At 37.8% G+C, this 18,214-nt stretch overlaps 1 protein-coding gene and 1 non-coding gene across 3 annotated transcripts in view; one reads left to right on the forward strand and one right to left on the reverse strand.

Annotated features, from left to right (window-relative positions):
- Positions 1–18,214, forward strand: part of LOC105232258 (uncharacterized) — a 233,503-nt gene that overhangs the window by 30,173 nt on the left and 185,116 nt on the right. The window contains exon 2 of one of the 2 annotated variants that reach the window (XM_011213895.4): positions 11,215–11,316. The exons of the other annotated variant lie outside the window; for it this stretch is intronic. The gene's annotated coding sequence lies outside the window, so the exon portion shown is untranslated. The remainder of the gene's footprint in view (positions 1–11,214; positions 11,317–18,214) is intronic. 2 annotated transcript variants of the gene reach the window in all.
- Positions 13,218–13,289, reverse strand: Trnaq-uug (transfer RNA glutamine (anticodon UUG)). The gene has a single exon. It is a non-coding gene; the product is annotated as a tRNA-Gln (tRNA).

An 18,214-nucleotide genomic window follows, 5' to 3' on the forward strand; every position in this document is an offset into this window, starting at 1 on the left:
TAACTTTGTTGAAATCACACATATGTACTTCACAATACCTCGGTATACTGATGCACGAAAACTCATGTGTTATTATATGGAGTGGTCACTCTGCATTATTTTACATTGATTCTCTAGATAATTCATCTGTAAATTTATTACAGATACCTCCTCAACTGCTTTACACGATGTCAATACGACAAAGAAACCAAGAATAATTGTATAGATTCAACGATAACTTTTAGCAACCGATACAATTCGTCATCGGTTGGTGGTTTTGTCAGGTGCGGTCGAATTGTAAAGTAGTCGTTGCGTGAAGTCGCACGTTTGGGCGACGATCTTGTGAGAATTTTCGTTTAAGATATGCGGAGTTATTTCTGGAATCTAACCAATGAACAAGAAAAGCAACTGAAGAGAAAACATTTTATCAAAATAATATAAAAATATGTTTTGAAGTACTAGTTTTCTCTACTTCTGTAGGACTTTCTGCATATACATTTTCCAGTAGAGATATGTCTATAAAGACAATCCCACTTCGATTTAGGTTTTTGAGCAAAACAGCACGCGTGCTACTCTAGCTACCAATCGAAATGCTTGAACGAGTCATTGAAAATTGGACTCAATGGCTGGACCATCTGCGATGTAGCCGCAGCCAACATTTGAAAGAGATGAACTTCAAAAAATAAATGCCAAAGAATGTTCCTTCGAATGGTAATAAACATTCCCCATTAAAATTGAAGTTTCTGTATTTTTTCTTTAAAAAAGTAGAGAACCTGGAAATTGATTACCCTTTATATCAATTGGATTGATTTTTGAAATCACAGCGTATAAAAAAAAATTTAAAAAATCCAAGGAAACTCGGGCATGAACACTTATTGTACTTCGGTGTCTTCGCTTTTCGTCCCTGATTCAAATAATCAACAATTTGAATGATATTAAATATGACAAGCTTGAATGCCAGTTTATGTTCAATTTCAACACTCACGAGGCATAATTTAGTATGATATTGAAACAATTACATGCTGAGATGATTTAAAGTTAATAAAGTTGTAGTAGTGCGCAGTTGTTACCCTGCATTGAAATCGCCTAGTTTTGGACTAATTTAAGACTAGTACATGCCTTGCAAAGCTGCTGGCCTTCACTGCATATGTCATTTATTTAAAATAATAATAATTTTTTTTACCTCAAATATGGCGAACTTTTTGTCTGAAAAAGTTTTTTTGTGAGTAGTTTTTCTTCATTACTTTAATGTGAGTAAAACCAAAACCAAAAGTCATCCAATTTTGTTGGAAGTTCATGGTAAACATACTCTAGCTGAGTGAACCTGTTAAAAGTGGTGATTTTGACTTGGAAGACGATAACTTGTAGATTAGGGACTGGAAGTAGTAATCGATGATGGTTGTTCCCAAAGACAAAAAGAGCTCGGAGAACCTTTAGGAGTCACTCAAGCAAGTTTTTCATAGCGTTTTAAAGCAGTTGAATGAATTAAAAAGGAAAGAAATCCAATTGAAGTCAAGAGACGTTGGAAGACTCTTTTGCATGTTGGAACTGCTGCCTGAACGCTACAAAATGAAAACGTTTTTGAATCGGATTGATACTGGTGGTAAAGAATAGTTCTATACCATAATTCGAAATGTAAAAATAGTTACGTGAAACATTGCTAATTAGCCATATCAAAAGCAAAGTCGAATATCCATGATGCCTAAGGAATATGCTGTATGTGGAGGGATCAGAAATGCTTTCTGTATTATGAGCTTCTAAAACCTGGAACTATTCGAGAATACTCAGAATTTATGACTAGACACGAAGTAATACATATCCAAAATGACAGCGTTCGGCCTCTTGTTGCCATAACAAATAAAAACTATTTGGAAAACAGGGGTTAGGAAGTTTTGGATCATCCGCCTTATAGCCCAGAACTTGCCTCCTCTGACAGCCATTAGTTCCGGCCGGTGACGAGAGATCTCACCGAAATTCGGTTCATAACTGAACGGGGTATCTCAACATTTGGCTTGATTCGTCTTGGATTTTTTGGGACGGAATAAAATAATTGCCAGAAATTTTGGAAAACGTTGCATCTTTACTGAGGCGGGAAATACTATGAATAATAGTAGTATGTTCTTTTTACATAAACAATCACCGCTTAGCAATCTGAAACCAAAAACAAAAACACTTTTAAATCTAGAATACCATAATGTCTGAAACCACGAAACAAATTTTTTTAAATAGTTAAAATTAAAATTTGGGGAAATGGATAATACCAGAAGAGACTTTCTATAAATTACAGACAAAACAATCCAATAGAACCCGAGAAATCATGGGTGACTCTTTGAAAAAGAAGAGAAAAACGCGTTTAAAGCTTCAGTAGTGGCCGAACCGATTTGCATGCTGGATAGAGATATATTTTTGAATAGTTAAATTTTGAAAATGTAAAACAAATTTGAGTCCTTTTCATTTCTAGACTAGAATACCTCCATAATACTTATATTAACTCCTTGTATTACTACCTCTTCCCTAATTGACATGGATTCCTTAATTGGAATAGTTCATGTTTGTCAGAAAATTATGTCTTTCTTCTGAAAGCAAACTAGTGTTTTCTTGCCTACATAGTTTGCTGCTTTACTGCAGGGTGGCAACTCAACGTGTGAAAGAAATGGCGTTTATGTATGTATATTTGCGTGTACCGTTATATATGTAGGTTTTGATATGAGTTTGTTACTTAGGCTGATTCTATTTTGTAAGTGCTAATTATTTATGTAGTGCTTAGCTGTTGCTGTTGTTGTCGCTGTCAAATATGACTTTTATTGCTGTCAACATTGATGAAGATGCATACACGAAGGCGTTTATGAGCGTTTTTCGTCGCTTGCTCACTTGTTCCGACTCGCGCGAGTAGTTACTTAATATGTATTTATATAGAGTAACTTTGTTAACCTTTCCGTTAATTTATGAAAATCCGCTTTTAGCTGGGAAATCTGCCGCGTACGCTTGATTGCCAAACGAAAATAGCAAATTTTCAGCGCAAGCGAAATTTCAAAGTTTGAACTTTATAATATTTGCATATGCGAGCGTAAGCCGAGCATTGTTCATATGTCTAACACTAATATTTGAATTGCGTGTGGCGCACGACGTATATGTAGTTGTATGTGGGCGTGTGTGTGCGCCCAGGCGCTGCTTTTGTTTGTGTTTGCGGTTCAATTTGCGGCTGAATTGTGTTATTTTTTCTAGAAACCTCAAACTCAAAATATTAACTATGCAAAGCGGTTAAGATCATTAAATTTCACGTGTAAACACACGCACACACACACATGCATTTATGCGTAACTTAACACCTCGAACACGCAGCGCGTAAGCGGGATTCTCTAATTGAGCGGCTGCATAATTTAGTTGAAACTAAGTTTGTTTGCCTCACTGTGAGTGTGTGCTTGCGTGTGTGTTAGTATGCGTACATTTTGCACCACAATCACCTGAATACATTTGATAAGTTTGTGAATGTTAAATTTTGGTTTGCGCGGTTTACCAACAAAAACAACAATAAAATAAATGCGAAGTCAAGCAAATAGTGTTGCGTCAGCCGCCGTTCTATTAATTTGTATAGCAAAAAAATGAGCTTGTGTGTGTGTTGTATGTAAAATATTGTATTAAAAATATATTGGCTCTCGATATTAATTTTTTAGTTGGATATAATGGTGTTTCACACAATGAAATGATTTTGATGAGATCACTTTGTATGACAGCAAGGTGTGTTCAGAAAATAATAGGAATTTTAAAATTTGTAGGGTCGAAAAGGGCGCGTTTTCAAAGCAACAATCTTAAAAAGAATATTTCCTACAAAATACAAAAATTTCCGTTGTATATGGACACACTTCGTATATACTGCGTGTATTGCATGCAGGGTTTTGATTAAGGTGCCCATTTTGCAGTGTTGAACGCATTCTTGATATCTAGGGTAATTAACGAGCAATATATTTTTGTGCCATCTTTCCATATTTTACCACTTACTGCATATTTCGTAGTATCGACGAGTGGATCTCCTTTTTATAAAGCCCCATTGTCTCTCTGATAATCCGCTGGCTTCCTGGATTGCTTGCTCCAAGTGGTTTCGTATTATATTTACGTACACTTCGGTACGTTGAAGGCTCTGCAGGTAATTTCTTTGGTTTTGGGAGGAGAACCAAACGCTGTACTTTCCACGAGTCGGAGAGCACCTCTTTCTTTATACAAGCGTTGTACATTTTCTCAAACAATTGAGGTTTGGAGTTTATAGCTTCCTTTAGGGCTTTGTTGGGTATGCCATCTAATCCAGGTGTTTTTGATTCTCTTTGCCATGGCCAAAAGCTCTTCTTCCGTTACTAGCGGGGGTAACTCTGCAGCTTCGTTTCGTCGTTTGGCATAGGAAATCCGATTGTGTTGCGCGAAAAGTGTTTCGACAACTTTCCCCATAAACGATGCATCTTTAAGTTGACAAAGGGGCATATATTTGTAATTACGTTTAGCACATGACTTGGTTTATAATTCAATTATTTTATTATTCCAGTTATTTGGCACAATTACACCAATTATTTCGAATCTTTGAAGTCATTCGTTGCTGAATTTCCTTTGAAAATTGATTATCATGTATTAAGCGAAGGTTACAGGTGAAGGCATTCATTACGCACAATATTCACAACACACAGGCACATAAGTTACAACACTGTAGCATGTACCGTTGTCCAACATTTCAGGTAGTTATTCTATCATGTAGCCAGAAGCGCAAATGTGAGCAGCATTTGTAAATCGTAAAGAAATTATTTACAATAAATTTAACAGCAGATCAGCAAAGCGAGAAATTAAAAGTACAAACTGCAAATGAATAATGAATGTGGCACATAGAATTACATGCAAATAAGCGACGCAGCGACTTCTGGCCAGGGAGTAGCTTCGCTTTTATGGATATTGTGCTTAACGCACGTTTGAGCAGCTGCTCTGCTGTCAGTCCAAGTGAACGCTCCGCCACACACACACACACGCATGTGCTTGCAATAAAAATTGCTTCACACTGCAGCTGTAAGCGTTATCCAAATTCCATTTAGTCCATTCGACAGCGCTTTGATTGCTTGGTTTCATTTGTCTGCACGTCGTTCGTGTTTTGGCTGTCGGTTTAGGTTACGCTTGGCAGCAGCTGCATCAAGTTTCAATTTTTCACCGCAACGTATTTAATAATCCAAATAAAACATGCGTGGCACAAGAAACTGGCTCTATTAGCCGCCCCACCTCCCTTCCGCCATCCGCACATGAAATTGAGAATGTGGCCTGCTAGCGTGCGGCATGTGGCATGTGGCATGAGGCATGTGGCAAACACGCATACTCTGTAATCTGTGAAATGAATAATTTGTATGTTCGTACATGTGTGTGTATGTGTATGAGTGTGTTTGTGGTGTATTGCCTGACTTTTATTAATTGGTTTAATTAAGCGTGATTGTTTGGCTCGTGAGGCGGTTGTTCGCGCGGTTAGCTGGCTGGTTGCCTTGGTTCGGTTCGTCAGGTTGTTGTTATTGCTTTGTTTGCACACATCAGCTTTTTTTATATCTCATCACTTCCATCTTGTTGCTGCTTACAAAGTGTGGCTTGCGGTACTCGCAATAATACACGCACTCCCGTTATGCACATTAATTCCCACTTACCACCTCTGACACCTCCGTCTTCACGGCTCTGGCATTGGCATTGATTCATGGTGTGACATTGCGATGGAGATATTCAATAGCTTTCGGTGGCGAAGTTAAAACCACCAATCTGTATTGTGTACATAAATTTAATTAGAATTTCTTGCAATTACGCAAAAATACTTTACATTGTTCGTTGTGGCAGATTTTGATTTCTTTTTGGCTGTATTTTCCATCCATGCAAATTTGTGTTTGGAATGTTAGCATGAGTTGGAGTTTGTGTTACGTCAGTGTGTGTGAGAAATAAGTAAGGTCGCTAAGTTCGACGAGCTGAACATGAAATACTAGGGCCATTCATAAAAAATAATAGAGAAGTATCTGCAGATGTCTAAAGTACTACTTAACAAAATTTATTACATTGTATTCCATCGGAAGAAATATACTTGCAGGTACATATCAACTACCAGTCAAACCGACTTGATAAACAATTTGATCCTAGACTTGGATCCTCTCTGTCGTCTCAAAAGAAAAGGAGAATGCCTTCTTGTCTCGGGGTCAAACTCCAAGATCCATGTCTTTTCACTTGTGATTACGTTATTCAAAAATTAGGGGTCACTTTCACACATGTTCCAATTCTCTTGGCACACTTTCACTCGCCGCAATTTCTGGTCGTCAGTGGTTTAAGCGTGAACATGCTTGTCTTGGGTCAGGACCCTATTTTGAATACGATATTAACGAAGCTTGGCTTGGTTATATTTAATCAGTTGGTACGTGGGGTCTATAGAAGTTATCGATTTATAAGTCTAATTTTCCATATCAATGAGGTGAAGATGAAATCAATGATTTTCTGTGTGAGTATATATGAGTACCTCATCTAATTTGAACCAAGTTTGATGTAAATGGGTACAAGCATGTCACAGTTATATGCCGGAATTTAAACTAGTCCTTATGCAGGTCTTTACCACAAGTAGGAGTTGATGAACAGCAACGTCTCAGCGGGATTTACTATGGTAAAAAACTTATTATTCTATACTTTTCTTTTCTTTTACTTATTTTTTGTGTAATAAAAATTTATGAAATAGTATCTATGGAAATTTGCAGTTAGAATAGGAAGGAAAGTCGTTGAATCCCTTTTTAATTAGGTACATATGTTGTTAAAATTGTACGTCTTTTCAGGACGCAATTCTTTTCTTTTCGAATGAGTTTTCTATTAATCCTCACAATTCTCGGAAGTATCTTTGTGTGCAGACATCATTGCGGCGTGTGTGCACTTCCTCCCCCTATTAACTCCCTCAATGGCACATAACCTATTTTATTGCCACAACCACATATAATGAAGAATTAAAAAGGGAGTGTGTGAAACGTCCGTGTTACTTTATAATATGTAGTGGCAACGTTGAAATTAAAAAAATGTTCGAGCGCGTTAACGTATACAAGTAGCGACGGAACATATTTTTAATTAAGAATTGCAGTTTTTGTAATTAGAAAAAGCAAGATTGTGTGGAAGTGGAATAGCTACGCGGCGCGCACACGGAAACGGGTGTGTGAGAAATCGTGTCACTCATACGCTCGGGTGCACTGGTCCGTTGCATTTGGTGCTAAGCCAACAGCGGTTTCATTAATTTCTAATAAATTCTCATTTGGACACTGTGCGAGTGTGTGAATAGAGTTTGTGTTTACTGCAAATATGACGTAGGCGTGGAGAAAGTGAGGTCTATCAGCTTTTTAGTACAGACGCACTGAGAAAATTTAATGTATGTTCAATATTATATATCCTTCATTTTCACTTATTATTCAAAAAATTACAGAGAAATGTGAATTATATTTCGTTATTAATACAATCGCCTTATATTCGTACGGACCTACATACATATATATTCTTGGAAGCGTCAAAATGCAATTCAATGCTGCCGCGAAACCAATCAGTATGCAAATATCATTTTCAACTGATCACGTGCCAGTAGCAACTACAAACGAAGGCGAAGGTGAAGGCGAAGGCGGATACTTAACGCACAAGAAGTGTAAATGAGTTTTCGCATATTTCGAAAAACAAAAAGCATGCTGATATCCGTAGGAAAAAGGCGGGGAGCACAAATAAGTGAAGAAATTAGCCGGAGCGTATATCATCTCGAAATGGAGGCTAAATATAAGTTTAGAAAACTGCTAAACCATTGAAAATATGACTTCCAAAACAAACTATGCCGCAAAAGTGCAATACAACCAAATCCGAAATCTACTAGTTGTGCCATAAAATAGCAATGCAGAAAAAAGCGCGCTGAAATACCGCATATTACATATTAAATGCCTATGAATACAATCGACCGTCGGTACGCACACAATTGTGCACGGCCGTGCGCCGCTTCGTACATTTGGCGCTGTGCTGCTCCTTTGCAGTATGAACCGCAAACTTACCCAGCCTCTTATCTTATTTTCGTTAACCCGCTTCCTATTCACATTCCGCTTATCTTGACGCTGTTGCAGCCACGTCCCGCGCATTCTTTCATTTTCACAATATCCTGTCTTTGTGGCTGGGTAATTTACATGTTTTCCTGTTTTTCTGAAGTTTGTTTTGTTTATTTTTAAAGCTTTTTGTTCTCATTCCACGCTTATACTGCTGCGTGCTTTTGTATTCATGTGTCTGCCTTTGTCTTCGGTGTACAAGTGTGTGTATGTGTGTGCGTGTGGGGGTAATAGAAGGAGCGTGGCTATATGAAAGTATGTGTGCTCGTGCGTTAACTCGTTGCTGACTACTACAAATGCCACTCGAAGTGAGCCACAATTGCCAGTCGTAAGCACTTCGTTGGGCGTGTTTCCAACAGCGATGATTCGATATACATACAAATGCATGAACTGAGAAAAATAAATACTGAATATTTTAATATTTGGTTAGTGTAAATTGAATTCATACTTTCTGGAAGGATTTGCGCTTTTCCTTACAGATTCTTAGTCACACGTTTTAAGGAGTAAACAAATTCTTATTTGTTTGCAGTTTTGTTCAAACTTGCTGTCTCATTTTAGTATCTGACGTTATTGTAAGAGATGTGCGATTTCTACATTTAGAGATATCGATATGAAATTTTGCACACGTTCTGTTCTCCCCAAGAAGCTGCTCATCTGTCAGAACCGCACTAACTGCCGTACAAACTGAACTTGCATGGAAAAGACTTTAATTTTTTCTTCGCGAAAGTTATAAAGGATTCGTGCCTTACACAATAAAAAGAAGCATCATCCTAGGTGCATCAAGAGGTCTATTCTCACATCCGCCGACGACATAAAACAATACGCCGACCAGACTTCGGACGCAACAAACTTCAAACATGCACTGTTCACAGTGGAGCCATAAACACTTTCACCGACTTTCTGTCACAACTCCAATGCCACCTCTTAACACATCGGTCGCCAATTTTTCCTTCAGTTTTGTTATGCAGTGTAAATCCATCTCTATATACTCGTATATGCCTGAGAAGTTCATGTAATCTTGAAATTGAGCGAGACGGACATAACAGTAGCGGTTACACACACATTCTAAACTCCTGTCAAAATTGAATATGTTTCGCTTAAGCTAAGTTGATATATTTGCAACGTAATAAGCCCAACCTCTAGAAGAGTTAATTGCATTCAAAGCACTTGCCTTTATGAATTTAATTTATTTGTATTACTCCTGCAAGTCTTCCGGATTTTCTTTTTCGTTTGTATAATTTTTTGCAAAATTTTTTTGCGCTCATCTTCCGCCAACTTCCTTTTACTGTGCCGCAAATTTATGTTTATATGCATACTCTTCACCTTATTTGGCATGGCATTCATTGCGGCACGTATAAAAATTGAATTACATTTGCTTTGCACAATTTCCGGCCTCGTTTGCCTTGCTGTGGCGCTTGCGTTTGCCGCACGAAATGCAACATAGTTGCAACGGTGGCAACAGTGGCAACATTAACCAGCCAACAAATAGCGCACAAACAAAAAAGCATGAAATAAAGAAATGACAAGGAGAAAAAGTGCGCGGGGGTGTACAACGACAAGAAAAGAAGCTGCTTAATAATAAATACTAAATTGCATTTCTTTTTGCGCGTCGTTCGCAAAGCTTCTCCTGCGTTCCACCAGCTGCTGTCCAACCAGCCGCGCTTCGCTTTATCCCGTTTTACATGGGCATGCTTCGGCTTTAACTGCAGCACGTTTCGAGCGAAATTTACATTGCGCAAATTCTATTTATTTATTTTTCATAACTTATAAATAGATTTCGTCCTTTTCTGCTTTTTTTCTTCTTTTTTTTATGAAGGCTTCACAGGCTTCTTAGCGGTTTGTGTGTCCAGGCGAAAACCGCACAAAGTAGACATAATTCTGCAGCTGTTTCTTCTGAGTTTGAGAATTCGTTTGCGTGATTACATGAAATGAAGTGAAATTAGTTTGGTGTGCAACCTGATTATATTATCGTCATTTGTGGTTAACACTTACTTACGGACTAACGTTCCGTAAGTGGAGATATGGCAGTGAAGAAGAAATTATTTGCCATAAAGCGAGAATTTACTGCTTAGCGTTTCTCATTTTATGAGCAAATCTGGCATGCTGGTCATACTGGCAGCTCTTTTGTAAATAAGTTCATCGGTTATTAAATATTTTGCAACTCCTTTCTTACTTATAAATTATATACAGGGTGACCCAAAATTAACGCAAAATTTAAATTTGTCACAATTTTAATTAGTTTTCACATTTGACAAATTTAAAACACTAATCCGAGCATATTTGGTATGAAGTTTCCAAACAGCCGCCAAACTTTCAGTATTTTTGAAATATTTTTCAACGATGTTCTTCTGTCGTATAATGCTCCATTTTTATTGAGTTTAAATTCTCAGCTGTCGAATTGTTTTTGTTTTTTGTTTACTACCATGGCTAAGTGAAGAGACTGGTAAGGGTGCTAGGCCACAGCGGCATTGTAGGAAAATGTAAAGTTGATAATCCAGCAAGAAAAGGCTTTCTAGAACCGCTATAGGTAGAATGGGAACGGGTCGACGCTCCCTTACCCTCTTGTGTTCTACAAGATACTATAGCTGGCCATCATTGATACATCTACTGTCGCAAAAGCATTTTAGCCCAAGATCGATCGCAAGTGAGCTCTTTGCCCTCAATAGCCTCTCCCCAGCTTTTATCAGACCCTGCCCTATTGGCGTCCAAGCAGTGAGGCTGGGAATCTTACCAGACGCCATCTGCAGTAGGTGTATCGAAGAGGATGAGGTGGAAACAACTCAGCACTTCCTTCTTGACTCTTCCGCATTTGGGATGTCAAATATTAAATGCTTGGAGGCGCATACTTTCAGATATCCCACTGGGTTGGCGGAAATGGAAATTAAATGCCTGTGCAAATTTGTATTGTAAGTGTTTTGCTAATTTATTAGTTCAAACGCAGTAGTTCTTCTTTTCCATAGCCTCAGAAAGGACTACATAGCTACCATACAAATTGACCAATGGAATTGAAGTTCTTGTGTGGAAAACTTTTTTATTTGTGCAAGGTACTGAAGCTTCAGTGTAACCAAATTTAACGTTATATCTTTTTCTTTTAGCCACTGTCTATAATTTTTAAATTCATCATTTTTACTTCTAGGAACAGCATCTATTCTTGAAGCAAAGTAATTGAAAGCATTTTGTGATGACATTTAAATTGAATACTCCAAATAAGAAGCCAATTTCACACATGCCTTCACAGGTAAGTGAAATTTCATATTTGAACATATATTTAAGTACTGTTATAGACAACACCCATACCAATGTACTTAAATGCCTCGCGCCATCTTTTCGCACTGTTGGCTTTTAATATAAATTTCGTGCGACGTAATTTTGCATATAAGCATTCCTTCGTGAACCATTTTTTGTCTTGTCTCTCTTACGATTTTTATTTGCTGTTTTTTTTCTGGTTGATGACAAACGATTTATGTGCGTTCAAACAACATTCCACAATTGATTGAAAATTACATTTTTATTCTCTACCTGACACAACATGACTCTGATCTTTTGTCGCCCTCTCTTTTGCTCTACGTTTATCATTTTATGCTGCGTTTTCTTGTGTCACCCATATTGCAAAGCTTTTGACATATTTGCCACATTAGACACACTCACAGCGCAAGTTTATTGAATGAATGACGGTGACGACGTTTACCAACGACAGCGTAACATGAAAAGCTGTCAAAGAGACAATTACGGGCGAAAGACCTATACTACATTTATGACTTGAACAAATTGGCAACAATTTAATACAAATGTTTCCCGCAACACTACATACATGCATACATAGAGATATGTAGTACACAAATCTCTTATTTGTATAGGCGTGTATTAGCTGATGATAAGTTGAATACTGAAATTTAAGTGGCAAACAATGTAATTGTAATGAAATGCGAAAACATATTGCTTCAGTTAATCCCAAATAAGGTTGTTATAAAACTTAACTTCGCACATACGAGTGGTATTCACGAACATAGTTGATGAACTTAAACGTCGATAATATTTTCTTGCGCTCGGCGGCGCAGTGTGTTTGCAGGTGGCCACCGTCACCATGCACGAAAAGGTTCGATCCATGTTCCAAATAACATCATGAACAGTTCGTATGTTCCCTGGCATGCAATGGAAAAACTTCAAGCGTACTTTTTCTCATAAAATCCGTCCAGCTTTTGAAATTGTTAATAAATTGAAGAACTTACTTCAAGTGTTAATAAGAGCTCGATTAGCATTGACAAGAACAGTAATACTACAATATATATACCAACAGATATAGCGAACACTGAATCATAAGATTATTCAAATGATATCTAGGGTTTTTTTTGACTAAAATAAAATTTCTTTAATACTTGTTGTTTTTCTTTAATCCATCGTTTTTTTAACTTAAATTCAAACTTGCTTTCCAAAAATTTTTTGTTCCACTTACCAATCTGCTGTGATTTATTGTTAACTTATTCAAAGAAAAAAAACTTGTTTGAATTTTGCAGTGACCTATCTTCTCAATTATCGTTATACTGATCAAAACAGCTACAACCATTTAATTGAGTTATTGGGCTGAGGTATGAAAATTATTTTTAAATATTTTTAGTTGTCCATACTTTACACCATTTCTTTAATGAAAAAAAAAGTTACCGACGTTCCTACTGCCCCCCTCTTGTTCCATAACACCAACCATAACCGCATATTCCAGCCTTTACCATGCTGACAGTCTTAGTTGATTTTTTAACTTTTAGCGCTCCTTGTGTCATACAAATCGACGACCACATACATATATTATATTTTGACTTACAGGTAAAAATTGCAAAATCACAAAATTCGTTATCACCGTAGATATAGGTACTCTTTAAAACATAGTCAACGTTTCGCTTCTCTTATTTCTCTTCGGTAAATGTAGCTTGTATTTTTGGATATTTGCTCTAAAATCGGGCAAAATCGAAAAGTTCCGAACAGTTTAAGTTTTTCTAATGCTATTTAAAAGTCAACATATCGCTCTGTACAAGTATTTTTTTTGTGGTTCACTGTAGTATGTATGTGAAAAATTTGTATATGTAAATTTTCTCTCACAAAGTTCGAATTAAAAAAAAAAAAATTAAAACATTAAAAAAATTATTCAGGTTCTACCGAGATTTGAACTCGGATCGCTGGATTCAAAGTCCAGAGTGCTAACCATTACACCATAGAACCGCTTGACATTCGATCGGCAAAAATAAGAAGTCAAAATACAGACCACCAGACCTTGAAATGTCATTGACGTTGAATTGATAATTTCATACGAAATTATTTTAATATTAATATAATAAGCTAATGTGTGAAGAAGTATTTTTATCAACTCGTGCTACTATGTGGCTAGTTGTGTGAGGATTTTGGCTGGTATATGAGTTTGTTTTTTGAAAAAATCTGCTAGAAATTTAATTTTGAGTTAATGCTGACAAGACTTACAAATATACATAAGTATTTACGAAAATCAAGACTTACAAATATACATAAGTATTTACGAAAATCATGCGAAAGTGTGGATTTTGGCATCTATTATGGTTTTCAATCAAATTGCATTCTGGTTGAAGTTTTGAACTTCGGCATTTTCGATATCAACTCAACTCGTAAAAAAAATTTCGGTTGAAGTGTTGTCAAATTTCATTTTGTTTTTCAACTCTGTGTCAGTACTGAACGTCAAAATGTATGTAAAAAATTAAAATAACCAAGGTTTTGGGTAAAATTTGCTGTAAACTTACCTTCGTATGTTACAAATACACTTTATTTATTTTTAATATCTAAATTTTATCCTTATATTGAGGAGATATCGAAAAGAATTCCAATTTAAATAGGAAATTCTCACATTGTCATCGTAATATAAATCAAATAACAATGTCCATTTTTAGGGGTTATAAGCGAATTTTCAAGATTTTTTTCTGAAAAAAAACTTTTAAAGCCGATTGGAGTTATAACAGTAATAGCGAATTCTTGAAAAATTTACAAGCTGGAGAATCGACTTCAATGAGTATGAAATTCTGCTGTTAAGATTTTGAAATTTGTTCAGCTTAATGAGCAGCTCGTATTTCTCTCTTGTTTTATTTTTTATGCTGAAAAATAACAGATTTTTGTTTAAAACTAAATGCTGGCGCCGGTTATGATAAACTAAACTCTGCTCTTCTTTGTAGTTGCCGTTGATTGCTCCGTAATTCTCTGCTGCACTTGCCACACACCCCAGCAGGTTATTTGCGGCTTCACTGCTGCTGGGTGCGGGCGGATGCACTTAAATATCTTTTACATTCTATAAATATTTATGTGCATTTGTGCATATGTGTTTCGGTTTGTAGGTTATTTGCGAGTGCAAACTCGTGTTGTACTAAAATGCGGAAAGTAAAAAGAAAATTTGAATTCCTTAAAACGAAAACAAAAACAATATATACGGCGAGCCAAAAAATAACGTTTAATGCGGCCGGCGGGAGGTTAAATAAGCCACAAACACAAAACAGGTTTTAAGTCAGTGTTTTGATGCGCTGGGTCTTTTGGGTTTTCGAAGAGAGTGAGACTTCATGTTGGCGAATTGATGGCAACATGTGGCTCTGGAGATCCAGCGGATGGTTTTCGGTTTTTATTTCTTGATTTTTATGGCAAATATCGCACAAAACAATTTCGCTATTGTTATGATATTATAATGCTTTGTGTAACTTTCACCGAAGACGAATTAATTTCCCTTGAGAAATTAAGTCCAAGCCTCCGAAACTGTTTGTCGGATAATATAGGCCCTTGAATCAATGCTTTTCCTCGAATCACACGAACAATTCCTAAGTGTGGCTTTTGCTGTTTCACGTGAAGGCAAGCCAAACTTTGCAGAATGATTAATAATGACGTTCTTCACCTGTGAACGTACTCTTTTGACCACCGCTTGTCAACAACACATCAGTGGCAGCTATGACGAATGCATCAGCGGCGATGAAAGATTGCTGTTGCGCACAAATTTCACTGCGGTCAAAAGATAAATGCAACACGAATGTGTTGAAAGCACACACGTCACACGCCCGTCGCCTCTACAACAGTTGCCTGCCACCAATTGTGTACCCATCTTTGTTGTCAATGCTGTGTTGCCGTTGTTAGCCCCTATGCCTTTGCCCAGCTTGTCACCTGTGTTAGCAGTATCTTTCTATTGCGAAGGATTCGTTGTTGCTGTGTCAAATGTTGACTGTTCGACATCGGAGGCGAAAATGTTTGCCCTCCCACTAGCCTCTTGCTCCTTGTTGCCGCAAAGTCAAGCTGCAGCCAAGCAGCGTCACTTGACCGACTGGGTGCAACACAAGTACGTTGTGTATGGCTGTGAGGGCTTGTAGGTGGCTGACGATATGTATTTGCGTTTTGAGTAGCTAACGTGGACACGCATATGTGGTTTGTCTTGGTATTCCTTTTGCATCTGTGTTGTATTTTGCTTGTTGGCATTGCATTGATGCATAAACGAATTTGCATTTTGTTGACTTTGTAAAAGAGATTCAAAATTTCAGTGGGAATTTGTAGTGCAGCAGCTGGCGCCAATTGTGTGCATGCGAGTGTGCTGGCCTGGGAGCATGTGGCTGCTGCTAGCCGCTTGCTGCCTTCCACACCATCTAGATTGCTGTGGACAATGTGTATTTTATGTCACCCGTGTGTGCCGATGCAAAGTTGTTGCGAAATGCAGCCCCTCGGGCCACTTCAAAACAAGTTTGTCAATCACAGCTGCTCTGTGGTAAATATCATTTCCTACCCTAAATTGTGCAGATAAGTCAATTGTGGTGCAATAAGTTACTTGTCGTCTGTATCATAACTCTAAGCAATTTTAAGGAGAATTGAGTGGAACTAATAGGTGACAAACTGTCTGGGGAGCTCTGACTTTTATCGATATTTTTAATGAAAAAAATTAAATATTATATGTTATTTAAGGATTTCTTTAATATAAATATATTTAATTTAAGGGTTTCGAAGAAGCAGAGCTGCTTAAGTTCAAATTTAACCAAGACTTTTTATAATGCGATGGATAGATTGTAGGGGCTACCGAATGCATGACTAGTCAAACTATGTTTTACAACGCAAGTTCAATAACACGTTGGAAAAATATCTAAAAATTCGGAAATAATGGTATTAACTGTTGTTGGAAAAAAACAAAAAAAAGAGCATTAACTTTGGTTTCAACGAAGCAGTAATATCTTTCACAAATACAAAAAGTTTCTTACAAGAACTCTAATCAGTCAATTTGTATGACAGTTATATGCTACACTGACTCGATCTGAGCAATTTCTTCAGAGATCACATTATTGCCTTACGTAATAACCCCTCGCCAATTTCATGAAGATGCCTTGTCAAATGAAAATTGTTTCCATGTCTTTGCTATAGTGATCCAATCCGAAAAAGCTTCTTCTTTATTGGCATCGACACCGCCCACAAGGTTATACCTGAGTTTACAACAGCGAATCAGTCGTTCTGCCTATTCCTGTTTGGCGCCAATTGGAGATTCCAAGTGTATCATAGCCAGGTCCTTATCCACCTGGTCTTTTCAATGGAGTGGAGGTTTTCCTCTTCCTCTGATTCCCCCGGTGGGTACTGCGTCGAATACTCTCCAAGCTGGAGTGTTTCCATCCATTCGGACGACATGACCTAGCCAGCGAAGCCGCTGTCTCTTAATTCGCTGAACTATGTCAATGACGTCATATATCTTGTTCAATCGACTGCGGTGTTCGCCGTTGCCAATGCGCAAAGGGTCATAAATCTTCCGTAGAAACTCCCGACAAATGAGTAGCTTCTTGTTAAGAAAATGATAGATGCAAGATTTCGGTTCGATATCTCAAAAACTGAGAACTAAATCTCGTATATACAAACAGACGGAAATGGCTAATCGGCTAAGCTCATCAGCCTGATCCTTTATGCATACATATATTTTAAAGGGTCTCTAACGTTTGCTTCCCTTATAGCTTGTTCAGGATATAAATGCAAGATTTGCCACATACCTAAATTAAATTTACACGCTTTCCTTTTCAAATCATACGCACACGCATATATTTCTTATTCGATACTGCGCTTATCGGTGAGCTTGTTTTGAATGCGTGTGGTACACCGCAAATCGCTTGTCGCCATCGTGTTCACCCGCTAATGTGTTGCTGTTGTCATTTGGCAATAGCACCGTGGTTGCTGCTCAACGTAATATGTTGCCAGATATCGCCGATATTTTTGTTGTTATTGGTGTTACGCACGCAGTTTGGAATCGGTGGAGTGTGACCGCCGAAAAAATGTCGGCAACAACAAACATGCGTGTTAACAATTTCGCTGGACAAGTTGCAATAGAAACAACAATAATACTAACTACAAAATGCACAAAAAGCAATTTTAAAGGCAAGCACAACAATACGGATATTTACAGCTACTGCAGCAGTGGCAATATCAGCTTCGGCTTCAGCGGCAATATTGACCAAAACCAAAACAATGACAACAACAGCAGCATAAGCAACAACAGTTGGAAAACATTAGAATAGCACATATGTTGGCTGTTGCTGCAACATGCAACACGCACTCCACGCCTGCATTACACGCCTGCTGCACATGCTCAGTATGTGCGGTGTACTATGTTGTGGCATCGGTGTCACTGTTGCAAGCATGCAACATGCGGGGTGGTAAAAGAGGGGGGGCGAAATTTTTTAATAGAAAAATTGCATAGTTGTTAGGCAGGCGAGTCTATCAGTTAGCGATTGGGCGCGGCAGCTCCCAGCGTCGCACTCAACTTACAACCCATTTGCGCCATTACAATTGGTCGGGGTCAGTGCGAGGTGTGTGCTGTTGGCGAATTTAGCTGCGGTTTGCTGCAAATGCGCGAAATTAGCCGAACGCGCTTAAATGTCGACTAAACAATAAACACTCACACACACACACACATGCACAGGCAAAGGCACTCAAATTGTTTTCGCTTCGTGTTTTTTGGGTATACACGAGGTGTTTAACTAAAGAGATAATGGCGTTGCTCGGGGTGACACGGCGCCATTTTACAACGACAACTGAAAAGCTCTAAAGCTTATCGGTAAGGATTGCGGTGGATTTTTAGATTTCAAAGATTACAATTGGGAGGAGGATTTCCTAAACTTAATTAAGGACAA

This window comes from Bactrocera dorsalis, chromosome 1, assembly GCF_023373825.1.
Source record: "Bactrocera dorsalis isolate Fly_Bdor chromosome 1, ASM2337382v1, whole genome shotgun sequence".
Lineage (NCBI taxonomy): Eukaryota > Metazoa > Arthropoda > Insecta > Diptera > Tephritidae > Bactrocera > Bactrocera dorsalis.